Source organism: Salvelinus fontinalis, chromosome 5 (genome assembly GCF_029448725.1).
Source record: "Salvelinus fontinalis isolate EN_2023a chromosome 5, ASM2944872v1, whole genome shotgun sequence".
Taxonomy (NCBI): domain Eukaryota; kingdom Metazoa; phylum Chordata; class Actinopteri; order Salmoniformes; family Salmonidae; genus Salvelinus; species Salvelinus fontinalis.
In genome coordinates this window covers 8,830,597-8,847,352 of record NC_074669.1, presented here as the reverse complement: position 1 = coordinate 8,847,352, position 16,756 = coordinate 8,830,597, and the positions used below count along the sequence as shown (strand labels likewise).

The 16,756-nt window shown below is 42.2% G+C and overlaps 1 long non-coding RNA gene across 1 annotated transcript; it reads right to left on the bottom strand.

Annotated features, from left to right (window-relative positions):
- Nucleotides 1–2,642: 2,642 nt before the first annotated feature.
- LOC129855037 (uncharacterized) lies at nucleotides 2,643–16,746 on the bottom strand. Its single transcript, XR_008759411.1, has 2 exons — nucleotides 16,657–16,746; nucleotides 2,643–11,219 (listed from the first exon to the last, which is right to left on the bottom strand). It is a non-coding gene; the product is annotated as an uncharacterized LOC129855037 (long non-coding RNA).
- Nucleotides 16,747–16,756: the final 10 nt, after the last annotated feature.

Genomic DNA, 16,756 nt, shown 5'->3' with positions numbered 1-16,756 from the left:
TGTAGTCTGCTATTTATAATACTACAGAGAATTTTCCCCAAGTTGCTGTTAACACAAATTCCTCTGTAATTATTTGGGTCAAATTTGTGTCCATTTTTATAGATTGGTGTGAACAACCCCTGGTTCCAAATATTGGGGAAAATACCTGCAGTGAGGATAATGTTGAAGAGTTTGAGTATAGCCAATTTGAATTTGTGGCCTGTATATTTGATCATTTCATTTAAAATACCATCAGCACCACATGCCTTTTTGGGTTGGAGAGTGCATAGTTTTTCCAATAATTCTTCTTCTGTAATTGGGGTATCCACAGGATTATGATAGTCTTTGACTGCTAATTCAAGGATTTGTACTTTTTCTTGTATATATTTTTGTTCTGGGCTCTTTGTTATATTGCTGTAGAGGTTTGCAAAGTGATTTCTCCACATATCCCCATTTTGGATAGCCAATTCCTCATGATGAGGTTTGTTTAATTTATTCCAATTCTCCCAGAAGTGGTTTGATTCTATGGATTCCTCAATACCATCCAGCTGATTTCTAATGTGCTGTTCCTTTTTTGTTCTAGGGTGTGTTTGTATTGCTTCAGTGTTTCCCCATATTGAAGGCGTATATTTTTGTTGACTGGTTCTGTGTTTTTGATTAGATATATTTCTCAATGACTTTCTTAGATTTTTGCAATCATTATCAAACCATTTTTTATTATCTGTTATTTTTGGATTGCTCTTATGCTTCTTTAAATTAGCCAAAGAGGCTAATTTGTCAAATATAAAGTTTATGTTCCAAACGGCCAAATTTACACCTTCATTGCTGAAGGAGAATGTTAAGACTAAAAAGTTGTCCAGGAGAGATTGTATTTTTTGGCTACTAATTGCTTTTTGGGAGATGTCTGTACTGTTTGCACTCCATCTATAGGCCTGTTTAGTACCATGTAATTTATTGGGCCATGATGCTTCATGGTTGGGTTCTGCTCTTCTCAGATACACTGTGATTTTACTGTGGTCTGAGAGAGTCGGCTGACTGTGAAGGCTCTGAGAGACTTGGAGCTGGGGTCTGGCTTGTCTGTGTCGTTGCCACTGTCAGCGGGAGGCTGTTCTGTGGGTTGGGGAGGAGGGGTGCAGCAGGCAGGGCTGGGGAAGCCTGGCTGGTTGAGGTGGACTCCTCTGCTGTGTGAGGGCAGGTCATAGGGTGGTGGTCTAACTGCTCCTGCAGCCTGTCCTCTGTTCTCTTTCTCTCCTGCAGCTCCTCACTTAGTGTGGTCAGCTCCTTATTGCTGCTCTGCCTGTCTTTCTGGAGCTCTCTCACCTCCTTTGTTAGATCAGCCAGCTCTCTCTTGAGTCCGTCTCTCTCTTGCTGAACCTCTTTCAGCTGTGTTGCAAGGCTGCTGTCCTGCTCTGTCCTCACCTTGGTTAGGAGCTCCTCTAAGGTGTGGTTGTCTGGTTGCTGTTTGCTCACGCTCTCCCTGAGCAGGACCACCTCCCCCTCCAGTTTGGTGAACTCATCCCTCATGGCAGCCATGGTGGTGAGGAGGGCCTGAGCCTGCTCTGCACTGAGGGGGTCGCTCTCCTCCTGGGGCGTGTCCTCCACTATGGTGGGAAGAGAGGTGCTGGATGTGCCTTTTTGGGTGGGGAGAGTAGGGGTGAGGGTGGTGCTGGTAGAGTTTGTCTTGTGGGAGGGCATGTCACTGGTGGTGTCCTTCGCTCTCTCCGCTCTCTCCTTAATGGTCTGAAAGTCTGTTTCAAACAGCCTAATGTTACCTTGCACCATGACAGTCCCAGTCTTGTAGAGGTTGATTGTTATCATGGTGCTGTCAGGGTCGTCCGTCTCTTTGATTTCCAGCTTTCACCCATTACAGATTCCCTATTTCTTTATGGATGGGTAGTGAGAGCACACTGCTGAGCGCCATGCATTTGGCTGGTCAGTGAGGAAGATGAGATTACTCACGTCACCGTTTTTGTAGAGGTCTGCAAAAAGGGTTTCTGGCCTCCCCTCTAGTAGCTTCTGTTTAAAAGCTTTCCTCGTTGTGTCATTTTTGGCCTCTGGAGGGTAGAGAATGGACTCAGCGCTGAGGGGGAGTGGGGACATGGTGCCTGTGGGCTCTGCTACGACTGCTGCTGCTGCCCCGTTGCCATGGCAACAGATTTGTTCGTCTGCTGCTGTTGCTAGCTAGCGCTAATTTAGTTCAAAAACTAGCAAAAAGAGTGACAAATCCTCACATTAAAAAACAGAAGATATGTTTAAAGTTAGTCCGTGCTCCTTTTTGGTTTACTCACTCAGTTTGGTCGTTTGATGTAGTTGTAATAACTGCCCTTGCTAGGTTTGTTCTAGCTCGTTTCTTCTGGCTAGCTTGTTAGTCTGCTGGCTAGGTCTTTGTTGTGTAGCTAGCTAGCTAGACTCAAAACTTCTTAACTTCTTAACTTGAGGCGCAAAGTTATTTTTTTCTTCTATTCTGAATGAATAGAGTTGTTGTTCATCACTTCTTGTCTGGAATTCTTTTTCGATTAGATTGTTTATCTCATTCTAAAAACAAAAAAATATGAAATATATCAGAAGCTCATGTTGAGCATGACTCTCTCTCGCTCTCTTATAAGGGATTTGCGTCAATTCAAATCTGGTATCAGGACAAAATGTGATTCAGAGTCACCGAATATAATTTAAGTATTTTTATTAAACTCAAGCGATAAATGGTAAACGCAATTTCCGTATATACGGGTTCACTGTAACACCTCGCAGGGTAGAACAGGGAACTGGCAGGAGGTAAGTAAACAGCTGTTCTTATACCATGATAGACGTAGTTCCAACCCGTCTGTTGGCCTATCACAGTAGAGGCTGAGCGTGGTTTAAACTTTGCTCAGCCTATCGCCGGCTCTCAGGCTGGTCCCAGCCTCTTGGCGCTCCTTGGTGGCCGGCGCTGTTGCTGTGTAGATTACGCTCTCACACCCTGGAGACTGAGATCAGATAGTTCTGTAACATTGTTTGAGCTATTTGCACCTGCATAGAAAGCATACTGTTCTCGCTCAAGGTTAACCACAGCTTCTCAGCACACTATCTGGGGCAAAATGTTACTTTCAGCACACACACACAGACACCCAGGCGCCCAGGCCAACAGTTGCTAATATTATATCACATGTGATATAGTATTGGGTTATAGTGCAATAAACACAGATCCTCACAATTCCCCCTTTTTACACCCCTAAGTGGTGTAAATTAAAACAGAAACCATCAGGTTCAATGATCGATACATACATACCAGGTTGTTGATGAACCCAGGAACTTTAAACCTTTAATGACCATTCAGAACACGTTCTCGTTACCCTAGTAACATATTAGATACCATAGGGATTTTTAGGAGTCCCCCTTTAGACACCCCTAGGGTGTCACTCATTATCCTTTACTTCAGCGGTCACAGTATAGTCATATGTTAATAGTATTTCATGAAAATAGTCAAACGTTTATTATTAATTAATTATTATTATATATATATTTTTTAAATCAACAATTACACCAATCAACAAATGATATACGCTAAGCTGCATTTCGACTCCCCCTTTTGACACCCTGGTGTCACACTCAGAATACAAAGATTAAAAGAAACACACCTTATTGTATAAAGAATAAAAAAACATCTAGTCCACCGTGCTACACCTAACAGGTACTAGGTTGGCTAACACCCACCCAGGAAATGTAAACCTTGACATAAGGTAGGACAACATACAGGGTAAAAGATTACAAGGATATATTGTGAAACAAAAAGCAATGAATTAAACTAAAAATAAGCATTTAAAAAAAAAAATTATATAGCAAACCATGGATCATCCTCTGCCAAGGCAGTCTCAGCATCCCCCCCGTGATCAAGCAGTGGCATCATAACCGCAGCGTGCGCAACATCTGTAAAATATTTCCTCAAACAGGGGATAATACATGCAGCACAGCACAGCACATTAATATAGGAAATACAACTATCAGGGTCAGAAATCCAGTAACCATCAATGCAGTGTACTCACCAAACCAGCCACCCAGCCAGGAGAACAGTGCCCCCTCCTCCACACCTTTAAAACCCTTCATCTCCACAGATAACTTTTCCAACCCTCTCAGAGCTTTTGAAATGCTCCCATCCGGACTGGTATTGATAGGGATAAGCGTGCAACATTGTTCTCCAAACATTTTACAAACACCTCGCTGGTTGGCCAGAATCATGTCTATTCCTAGCCTATTTTGTTTAGCGGTTCGAGAGGTGGCATCCAATTGTTCAGCCATCCCCATAAGTGCGGTGTGGGTGTAGTTAACAAATCGTTGTTGATTATAGTATATATAATTGATCCAGGCAGTTTTCTTAGCATCAACAATAGCTGGGCCAGTAATGGGCAACAAATGCCACAGGCCATCATTCCTGTTTAATGCCTGGAATTCGTGGGGGACCCCTATTGGGACCCCAACAGGTTGGTGTAGATGTTATCTGTACCCTCGGACCAAGGAGCGTCACGTTTCTGCCGTCTCCTGGGTTGGTCCCGAGCCTCTGTGTCATGTGCAGATCCCAGGAGTTGGTTAGCTGTAACCTCAATAATAGTCAATGGTGTTATCAGACTGCCCAAAGCACATGTGCCCTGCCAGTCTCCTTTCAAAATAGGGGTCAACCGCCTGGCAGGTCCACACATCCACCATACATCAGCAACACCTCTAGTTTGGTTCAGCCCTTCAACGGGCCAGGTGGCATTAATAGTGACATTAGTGATGCAGTCAGCAGTAGAGAGCCTCCCATAGTCTATACCTGTACCAGTGATACAGCTGTAATATCCCCCATATGCCTCAACTCCCCATGGTGCCTTCTGGGGAGGAACTTCTGGGAACACAAGACTCAGAGCTTTACACAGGGTTGAATTTGGCTTATTATGGTAGAAACGTTCCAATATGCACATCCAACCTTCCCCACTGCTAAGGGCAAATGGGTGAGTAGCCAGAACAGGTCTAGCATGTCCACAGATCACACAGTCTTTTCTGTTAAGTGTTTTGGCTGTATACCTCATATAGGCTAACCACATATTATCCCTACCCTCATAGCCAGTTTCAGTCCCCAATTGGTCGCTATCTGAGATATCCTTTACATTTATTATCTGTACCGGATTGGAGAGCTTAGGTGACGATGTGGAACCCGGTCTTGAAGTGGTGGAGGAGTTCGGCTGAACCCGGCCTTGGCCTGTTGGAACTGGTGGTGGTTTTGGCAGCACTGTGATGGCAACCATCCCCATCGTATCCCAATCAGACAGCTCAGGACGACCAGCAGTCCTGTAAAGCCTCACCCTCTCCCAGAGAACATATCAGCAGTCAGAGGCCAGACAGTACTTCCACTTCTATGAACGTACACAGTGATGAGAGGGCGGGGTCAGGGAAATCTTCGTTAAGGAGTTGACCCCCGAACTTTATTAGCTACGGTTCTTCTCCTTAACTCTGTGATGGTTCGGCAGTGTCAGTGTGTCTTACCCTCTTGCAATGTGCGATATGAACCCAGGTAGTTCTTTCAGCTATTCTCACCGCAAAGGCTGTCACCAGGAATACTTGGTCTGGCCCCTCCCAACGGGGCTGCATTCCACCTATTCTCCTCATGGACTGGATTGCATGAATCCCCTTCTCCTGTAATTCACCTGTAGTGCATAAAATCTTGGACATACAGGTTTGGTTAACAAACAATTTCTCATTTATTCTATCTGATTAGCTAGAATGTCCTCCATTATTATCCTAGTAAACCAACTCTAGGGATATTTAACTAATAGGCCACACCACAAAGTGCCCTATTCCATCCCCATTTTGATACATGGCTCCGCCCTCGTATCAATACTGGCGCAAATCTAACAATTCTCTGTCAAGTATCTTATCTACTTTAAAAGTTATCAGTGCTGCCCCTTAGTTCCTGAAACCAACTAAGTTTTCACTCCCTCTGTCTCCCCTCAGTAACCGTGACCCAGTCTGTGTCACTCCTATCTCTCTGTTCCCAACCTTCAAGGTCTCAGCAGTGTGGGGAGGGCCCCTCTGTCTGCCCTTTCCCTTATCTGTCTGTAGCTTGGTCCCAAACATTAACTAAGTGTCTCACTGTTATCTGAACCCATGGAATTACAAAAAAAACAAAAAAAAAACATGTCTATGGTGGCAATTTTGAAAGTCCTTACATAGGATCGAGATAGGATCGATACATGTTAGGATCGATACACAGGATCGAACCTTATTTAACCTATCAATAATCCTGAATCACCACAGATGTCATATATCCCCGTCCACTTTATACTATTCACACTATGATCAAATGAGGCCAAAACGAATGCTAACCATATCATATGCTTTCTGTACTAATGAAATATCTCATTCAGGAGTCCACTGTATTTTATCTAACAATAACATGGGTTAGCCTTATAAAATCACTATTTTTCTATGTTCATCTTTTTCCTGCCCTGTTGGCTTAACATAAATACTTAAAAAAAAAAAAAAAAAGTAGACTCATGTTAACGTATCCTAACTAATTATCATTGTGTTCCCAGGCCCATATGCTTAAAATCCGCTTAAAATGTCCAATGGCGCCCTCTTGTGGACAATCAAGGGTGGGGGGGTAGGGGGCCGCATAGAGGGTGCACCCAACCCGGGCATGGACCTCCATCACCCCCTGAAGCCATTATACCCATTCCACAGCCAAGCATAGTGCAATGAACAGAGAAGTGGGCACTTCAAACCTCCATAAATTGACCAATGGCGCCCTCAAGTGACTTTTCATCCTCCACCACTATCCATAATATTAATTTCACCACCTTGTTGTATCATATTACCTTAACTCAGACGCCAATGACCTTAGATTCTCCATTCAAATGGCTTTCCAATGTGGCTGATCAGACCACAAAGCCACCTCAGAAGTCCCAAGCCATACCACCACTTTAAAGAAGTGTTCCTTACTATATTAGACAAAATAAAGAACCCTTTATCTAAAAAATTTACGTATTTATGAAAACTCAGAAAACAAAACTTCTAATATTCCATATGTTTGTGTAGCCTTTTAAGATATCTTGTCTCTGGGAAACATGGAAATCCCCTCAAACCCAACGTTTACTACAAACAAAACCTAGTAATTATAACTGTCCCTTTAACATTAAATCAGCTCCACCGGCATGTTAATATACCTTAACTTCCTGTTAAATTTCACTGGTGTTACCTAGACATTCAAACTAAAAATCAATAAAGAGCTATCATAAACTTTTACGATTCAACTATTCTGACCTTCCTCTCTTATAGCAAAATACAGCCCAGTGAGCGCCAACAATCCGTAATGGCCACCTAGCAATTTTTGTTGATAGTTTTAGCATCTTTTTAGACTACCCTGACGATATTCAGCTACTTTTAAAATTCTATTTGGAACTTTTAACAACTTGTGAAAAGTGGCTCAAAGCTATAATGCACGCATTTTCCCTCTAAATGACACAAACCATTTTCTCTGTCCCACCCTCAGTCACAACATCATTGCCTGGTTGCAAAAGTGCATTGTGAGTGATGTCAACAACCAGCGCTCAGCCCGTGTTCAGGCCGCAGCAACTTTCAACGAATTGTAAATCATTGTTGGCTAACTGCAACAGGCAGTAGTACGAGTTCGATAAACCAAAATTAATTTATCACAAATGTTGGATCTTGAATAGAATTTACAACATCAATCAACATCTCTCAATCAAAATTATACTGCCAGAAGTACAGAAAAGAGTGTACCTGAACAATGGTCAAATCCATTTGAGTAACGTTATTGTGTATCCCACGTAATGACGCAGTTTTACGTTATTACACAACAAATCAACCTGCCTCTAGCAACTTACCCTGAAAATTAGTAGCCCACACCAAAACTAACTCTTATTCCTGCCTCTAGGCAAAAACATACCCCTTACTCCAAATGAGTTTTGCACCAAAACTATCGTAAAAGTAAAATCAACTTTTCAACTTTCTCCACTCCCAACTTTTTAAAACACCATGTACCTCGCTAAATTTATATTGCATGTCAGTCAATCCATAAGAATAATAACATTCCGATGGGCACAACTTTATCGTATCTCTCCGTCATCAACCGTCCTCCATGGTTCAGTAATTTAAATATGACTCCAGTCTCTATACATTGTTCCAGCAGATCATTTAGGCAACACAACGCATCACATCGAAATCGCCTCGCTACCATCCAGAATGGATCAGTCCTTCAATTCAACCTAAACAAGCTATTAAACGTTCAGTTTATATCCTACATAAACACTAACTAACCGTATCTCTCCCTCTTGTTTCCACTCGGAACTGGATTTATATGTTTTACGTTTCAGTCTAGTATTCTTCCGGGCTCCCCGTCGACTGGGAGCCTGCTATGTGAGGCAATGCTGCCCTCCTCAGTCCATTCTCTATACATTTTTTCTCACCTCTCTTCCTCCATTAGTTTCTAATGTTGACTTCAATGTTTTCAGTACTTTATCAACCTCCTGACTAGTCATTTTTAACGTATTTTATTTATCGAACTGTTCTAATAGAAGGCGGGTTCAATCACCATGTAAATTCAGGGTCAATTTTTATCTAAAATCACGTCTCTAGTTTGCGTAAATAATACTACCCCCTCAATACTCAATGATATAACGCAGAACTTCTGGTCTGCAGGACTTCTGGTCCTTTAATTCCTTCTGGGACATTCAAACCTGGTATCAGTGCGCCGACTTAATACCCAATGCACTACAATCGCCCGATAAACTTATCTTATTTCCAATATAACACAGGACTTCTGGCCTGTAATAGTATAAAACAGAACTTCTGGCCTGGATTACTATTCACTCAAACCGCCATCAGTACGCCCACCAATGGCTAATGTATTACACTCACTCGATTGATTCTATAATCAACCTTCATTCGCTCAGCAAGTTTATTAACTTACTCACACACAAACCAGTAGGTACGCCGACCCACCTAATACATTACATACACGTTATATTGCCGTTCATCCACACTCACCCTAGTAGGTTCTTCGACCCACCCTCACACATATCAGTAGAACTTCTGGCCTACACACACATCAAGTAGAACTTCTGGTCTACCTAGTACATTGCATTCACTGTCATATCATTGAATACTTGGCCATTCAAAATTGCATTCACCACTATGTATTCCTTATGTTTTTTACCAATATAAACTAATAACATTTGGTTACTTACATCAAACAAGTGCCTCACAAAACTAAATTTGGATAATGCCAATGTGCAGAACTTTAGTTTTTTACAATAGGTGTCTGCTTACCTTTTTAGTTGACCGGTTTGGAGTTGTGAGACACACCCGTCTGACGACAGCAATGGTCAATTGCCTGGCACGCCAATGCCCAGAGAAGTCCTTCACCAGATCACTGTCGGGGTCACTATATAAGGGATTTGCGTCAATTCAAATCTGGTATCAGGACAAAATGTGATTCAGAGTCACCGAATATACTTTAAGTATTTTTATTAAACTCAAGCGATAAATGGTAAATGCAATTTTCGTATATACGGGTTCTCTGTATCACCTCGCAGGGCAGAACAGAGAACTGGCAGGATGTAAGTAAACAGCTGTTCTTATACCGTGATAGAAGTAGTTCCAACCCGTCTGTTGGCCTATCACAGTAGAGGCTGAGCGTGGTTTAAACTTTGCTCAGCCTATCGCCGGCGCTCAGGCTGGTCCCAGCCTCTTGGCGCTCCTTGGTGTCCGGCGCTGTTGCTGTGTAGATTACGCTCCCACACCCTGGAGACTGAGGTCAGACAGTTCTGTAACATTGTTTGAGCTATTTGCACCTGGATAGAAAGCATACTGTTCTCGCTCAAGGTTAACCACAGCTTCTCAGCACACTATCTGGGGCAAAATGTTACTTTCAGCACACACACACACACACACACACAGACACCCAGGCGCCCAGGCCAACAGTTGCTAATATTATATCACATGTGATATAGTATTGGGTTATTGTGCAATAAACACAGATCCTCACACTCTCTCAGTAACCTTGTGGGGACACAATTCAATCCCAACATCAACATCCTATTTTCCCTAAACCTTAACTCATACTCTTACGCTAACATGAACCCAAAAACCTAACATTAACCCTGAACCCTAATTCTAACCTTAACACCCTTAGAAATAGCATTTGACCCTGTGAGGACAAACAAAATGTTCCCAGTTGGTAAATGTTTTGTTTGTTTACTATTCTTGTGGGTGTCACTTCTGGTGTCTCACTCACACACACACCTTATGACAAGGGCAGGCCAGGCCAGTGGCTTCTTCCCTCAATCCCCTCACTGTCTCATCACAGGCATAATCCACTCATGACAAAACAGAAATGGTCTATCCCTCTCTGAAGACAGACCTCCAACTCAAACAAAACACAGAGAGGGAGAGGGATAGAGAGAAAGAGATCACAAATCTGATGAAATGTTTTTGTAGTGTGAATACAGTATTCAACATAACTGATTTTCCCGTGCATTAGGCATTGACATCAATCCAATGTTAGTTTAACACACAGAGGTCAAGTAAGGATTTGACCCTAAATTAATGGAAAAATAACATTCTTGTGATGCAAGAAAAGCCGTTGAAAGCGTTAAAATTGAAGGAAAAAACATTGGTGAGCTGATAAAATCACAGTCAGAGATCCTTCTGCTGGACCAGAATAAATAAATAAAGCTCTAGTGTGGAGATGGGATCACAGCCAACAAGACACGACTCACAATACAACAACACAAGCTGCCTGACCAATCATCCAGCTGTTTGTCAGTCAGGTCACTGTTCACTGGTGTGGATAAGAGTGTCTGCTAAATGACTATGATGTCAAAAAGTAGGAACATTTTCAGACACTCTGGCTGACAATGGAAAAATACTTAAATGCCTCTATAGTTGAAACCAACACATGTCTAGGGTATAGCCTTATATTCATGCAGGTTTGTAGAACAGGGAGGTAGGAAAGGTATTATTTTCCCTTGGGAATAATACACACCCATAATGCCAAGAAGTCAACTGTAAACCCCTTGAGCAAATCTACTACTGTACTGTATCTAACTTCTGTAACAAACCTCAAACACCAGATGTTAAACACTATTACTTATCATTGGCAATTGAGATCTCCTCTCCATCACACACAGACTGTTTCCGGCATTCTTCTCTTATTTGTTCCACTACATGCCAGTTCTCTTGGTGACTGCAGACAAAACTCCATACCATATCTGTGGGAGACAGCAGACATTGACGTTAATTTCCCGCTTGCTTTCCTCACAATCTTAAATAAGCATGCCCCATTTAAAAATTGTAGGAACAGGAACAGATATAGCCCGTGGTTCACTCCAGACCTGACTGCCCTTAACCAGCACAAAAACATCCTGTGGCGCACTGCATTAGCATCGAATAGCCCCCGCGATATGCAACTTTTCAGGGAAGTTAGGAACCAATATACACAGGCAGTTAGTAAAGCAAAGGCTAGCTTTTTCAAACAGAAATTTGCATACTGTAGCACAAACTCCAAAAAGTTCTGGGACTCTGTAAAGTCCATGGAGAATAAGAGCACCTCCCAGCTGCCCACTGTACTGAGGCTAGGAAACACTGTCACCACCGATAAATCCACGATAATTGAACATTTCAATAAGCATTTTTCTACGGGTGGCCAGGCTTTCCACCTGGCCACCCATACCCTGGTCAACAGCCCTGTACCCCCCACAGTAACTTGCCCATGCCTCCCCCATTTCTCCTTCACCCAAATCCAGACAGCTGATGTTCTGAAAGAGCTGCAAAATCTGGACCCCTACAAATCAGCAGGGCTAGACAATCTGGACCCTCTCTTTCTACAATTATAACCAAAATTGTTGCAACCCCTATTACTAGCCTTTCAACTTCTCTTTTGTATCGTCTGAGATCCCCAAAGATTGGAAAGCTGCCGCGGCCATCCCCCTCTTCAAAGGGGGAGACACTCTAGACCCAAACTGCTACAGACCTATATCTACCCTACCCTGCCTTTCCAAGGTCTTCGAAAGCCAAGTTAACAAACAGACCACCGACCATTTCCAATCCCACCATACCTTCTCCGCTATGCAATCTGGTTTCAGAGCTGGTCATGGGTGCACCTCAACCACGCTCAAGGTCCTAAACGATATCATAACCTCCATCGATACGAGACAATACTGTGCAGCTGTATTCATCGACCTGGCCAAGGCTTTCGACTCTGTCAATCACCACATTCTTATCGGCAGACTAAACAGCCTTGGTTTCTCAAATGATTGCCTCGCCTGGTTCACCAACTACTTATCAGACAGAGTTCAGTGTGTCAAATCGGAGGGCCTGTTATCCGGACCTCTGGCAGTCTCTATGGGGGTGCCACAGGGTTCAATTCTCGGGCCGACTCTTTTCTCTATATACATCAATGATGTTGCTCTTGCTGCTGGTGATTCTCTGATCCACCTCTACGCAGACGACACCATTCTGTATACTTCTGGCCCTTCTTTGGACACTGTGTTAACTAACCTCCAGACGAGCTTCAACGCCATACAACTCTCCTTCCGTGGCCTCCAACTGCTCTTAAATGCAAGTAAAACTAAATGCATGCTCTTCAACCGATCGCTACCAACACCTGCCCGCCTGTCCAGCATCACTACTCTGGACGGTTCTGACTTAGAATATGTGGACATCTACAAATACCTAGGGGTCTGGTTAGACTGTAAACTCTCCTTCCAGACTCACATTAAGCATCTCCAATCCAAAATTAAATATAGAATCGGCTTCCTGTTTCGCAACAAAGCATCCTTCACTCATGCTGCCAAACATACCCTCGTAAAACTGACTATCCTACCGATCCTGGACTTCGGCGATGTCATTTACAAAATAGCCTCCAAAACTCTACTCAGCAAATTGGATGCAGTCTATCACAGTGCCATCTGTTTTGTCACCAAAGCCCCATCTACTACCCACTACTGCGACCTGTATGCTCTCGTTGGCTGGCCCTCGCTTCATATTTGTTGCCAAACCCACTGGCTTCAGGTCATCTGTCAGTCTTTGCTAGGTAAAGCCCCGCCTTATCGAAGCTCACTGGTCACCATAGCAGCACCCACCCGTAGCACGCGCTCCAGCAGGTATATTTCACTGGTCACCCCCAAAGCAAATTCCCCCTTTGGCCGCCTTTCCTTCCAGTTCTCTGCTGCCAATGACAGGAACGTATTGCAAAAAAAAATACAAATAAATCAAAAACGTTTTTTTTTTTTTTTTATCACTGAAGCTGGAGACTCATATCACCCTCACTAGTTTTAAGCACCAGCTGTCAGAGCAGCTCACAGATCACTGCACCTGTACATAGCCCATTTGTAAATAGCCCATCCAACTACCTCATCCCCATACTGTTATTTTTTTTGTGCTCCTTTGCACCCCAGTAGCTCTACTTGCACATCCATCTTCATCTTCATCGTCATCTTCTGCACATCCATCACTCCAGTGTTTAATTGCTAAATTGTAATTATTTTGCCACTATGGCCTATTTATTGCCTTATTTTCACACACTGTATATATACTTGTTTTTCTCTATTGTGTTATTGACTGTATGTTTGTTTACTCCACGTGTAACTCTGTGTTGTTGTTTGTGTCGCATTGCTTTGCTTTATCTTGGCCAGGTCTCAGTTGTAAATGAGAACTTGTTCTCAACTAGCCTACCTGGTTAAATAAAGGTGAACTAAAAAAATTCAGATCAATCTCAGCTATCACTTACCCAGTCATGGGTGCATGCCCAAGACCCTAGCATGTTTGTTCTGACCTTAGTGTGCTTGAATACACCCTATCACAGACCTGAGCAGAAATAATAATAATTATATAAAACAACAATCCTGAAGATGCTTAGCCTTTAAATTCAACCAGCAATATAAGTGAGCTGACTGGGTTGATTCTGGATTTCAATACTTGTCTGTCAGAGGAAAGAAGAGCCTGATTGATTTGAGCTCATTTTGCAGACAACAGAAGTCCGTAATAATTGATTTGTAATCATTTTCATCATCAATACCACATCACCTTCTGCAATCTGGTGTTGCGTCGTCATTTCCTTACATTTTCTCATACAGTAATACTGCAGCCTCATATTTCATATTTCTGATAAAGCGTCTGGCAGCAGCACGAAGGGAAATCATCCAGACTTCCTTTTGAAACTAGGATATATAGTACCTTCAGAAAGTATTCAAACCCCTTGACTTATTCCACATTTTGTTGTGTTATAGCCTGAATTCAAAATGGATTAGGTCGATTTTCTTGCTTACCCATCTACACACAATACCCCATGAAAGTGAAAACATGTTTTTTTCTGTGCAAATTTATTGAAAATTAAATACAGAATGATATATCTCTTTCGTCTAAGTCTCTAAGAGCTTTCCACACCATTCGCCCATTATACTTTTCAAAATTCTTCAAGCTCTGTCAAATTGGTTCTTGATCGTTGCTAGACAACCATTTTCAGGTCTTGCCATATACAGTACTGTATATAGTACTGTGTTTCAAGTAGATTTAAGTCAACTTGGCCACTCAGGAACATTCACTGACTTCCTAGTAAACAACTCCAGTGTAGATTTGGCCTTGTGTTTTAGGTTATTGCCCTGCTGAAAGGTGAATTCATCTCCTAGTGTCTGGTGGAAAGCAGACTTAACCAGGTTTTTCTCTAGGATTTTGCCTGTGCTTAGCTCCATTCAATTTCTTTATTCTGAAAAACTCCCCAGTCCTTGCCGATGACAAGCATACCATAACATGATGGAACCACCACCATGCTTGAAAATATGAAGAGTGGTACTCAGTGATGTGTTGTGTTTGCCCCAAACATAATGCTTTGTATTCAGAACAAAGTGAATTTCTTTGCCAAATGTTTTGTAGTTTTACTTCAGTGCCTTGTTGCAAACAGGATGCATGTTTATAATAAAATATTGTATTTTCAGCTGTTTAAAGCTGGAGTAAAAAAATTAAGCAAAAGACACAAAAACACAAGTTAAAAACGTAAAGCATAGAAATACTGTAGCACATAGAAGAGATCTACCGCGTCCGACTTGCTTTCAATGAGAATGACAGATCTATAACTCACATTTCTGTGAATTTTGTTGGGTTGCCCCAAAAAGTTACATATTGCAGCTTTAAACTAATTGTTTTAAAGTAACCATTGGCCTCATGGTAAAATCCCTGAGTGGTGTCCTTCCTCTCTTGCAACTGAGTTACGAAAATTGCCTGTATCTTTGTAGTGACTGGGTGTATTGATACACCATCCAAAGTTCAATGAATAACTTCACCATGCTAAAATATCAGTTTTTTTGCGAGGCATTGGAAAATCTCCCTGGTCTTTGTGATGGAATCTGTGTTTGAAATTCAATGCTCGACTGAGGAACCTTACAGATAATTGAATGTCTGTGGTACAGAGATGAGGTAGTTATTCAAAAATCATGTTAAGCACATTTTGCACTCAGTCCATGCAACTTGTTATCTGACTTTTTTACTACTGAACTTATTTAAGCTTGTCATTTCAAAGGGGTTGAATACTTGACTGAAGACATTTCACTTTTAATTAATTTGTATACATTTTTTTAAACATAATTCCACTTTGACATTGTGTTTTGTGTTGGCCAGTGAATTTTTTCTCATCCAATTGAATCAATTTTAAACCCAGGCTGTAACACAACAAAATACGGGAAAAGTGAAGGGATATGAATACTTTCTGAAGGCACTGTATAGGGACTAACACTTGCTTTATATAGAACATAATCACCGGCAGCATCACTTTGACTGTCTGCATAGAAATATATACCTCTAGATAGTCTGATATATTTTCTCTGATTGGCTGTTTGTAATTAGGTCAATGAACCTCTTAAAAGACAAACCCATGAATTAAAGATTGCTCTATGCTGCCAGTTTGGCATCTGCAGTGTCTCAGGAGTTCCTTAATTCTCATTGGAGAGGCTCCTTCCATAATGAGAACCTAGATCTGGAAAATACTACCGTAATACATGAGTTAATATAGTCAAATCATCCCATCACCTAGTCACAGCAACAACAAAAAATGTATTGATCATAGAACCTCATAACTCGATAGGTATGGTTACTATACCATTGGTATTTACCTGGTTATTCCATAATAGTCTAATTAAAGACACATAGGCTAGTGGAAGTTCTATTCCCATTACACAAAATGAAAATGGGACAAGGACAACTTTGACATGACTGAGAAGAGCATGTGATGTGGGAGAGTCTCAAATAGAATAAGCAGAAAATGCTTTGTCGTGCAGAAAAGGAGACCAACTTGGCTACTTACTACAAAGAGGATGTAGGCTACTCCAAAGAGGATATAGGCTATCTGTCAGCTGACTTCACTCACCATATTTTGAGGGTCAAGCAAACACTTGGTTTGAAGTGCCTTTCACTGTACCTTGCCGTCGGTTCTTGTTGTAGCAGTCTACTGTTGCCTACCTGCCACGGCATTCCAGGATAATTAGCCTACATTTTTCACCTACTGGCGCTTTGCCAATAACAGCTGCTCACCGTCATAGCGCGATAGGTACGCGACCTAATCCAGCAAGCAAACGGTTTGTCACATGACTGTGCTCACCATGAGTTTATTTCCGCGTTCATTCGGTACAGAATGATTTGATAGAGAGAGGTGCATACCTGAACCGTTGCGGTCCGCAAAACGCGCCGCCGAGCCTTGGCGATTTTCTGAGAAAGGGGACCCCGGCATTAGCATTGCTTGGACACACGCTGTAGCAAG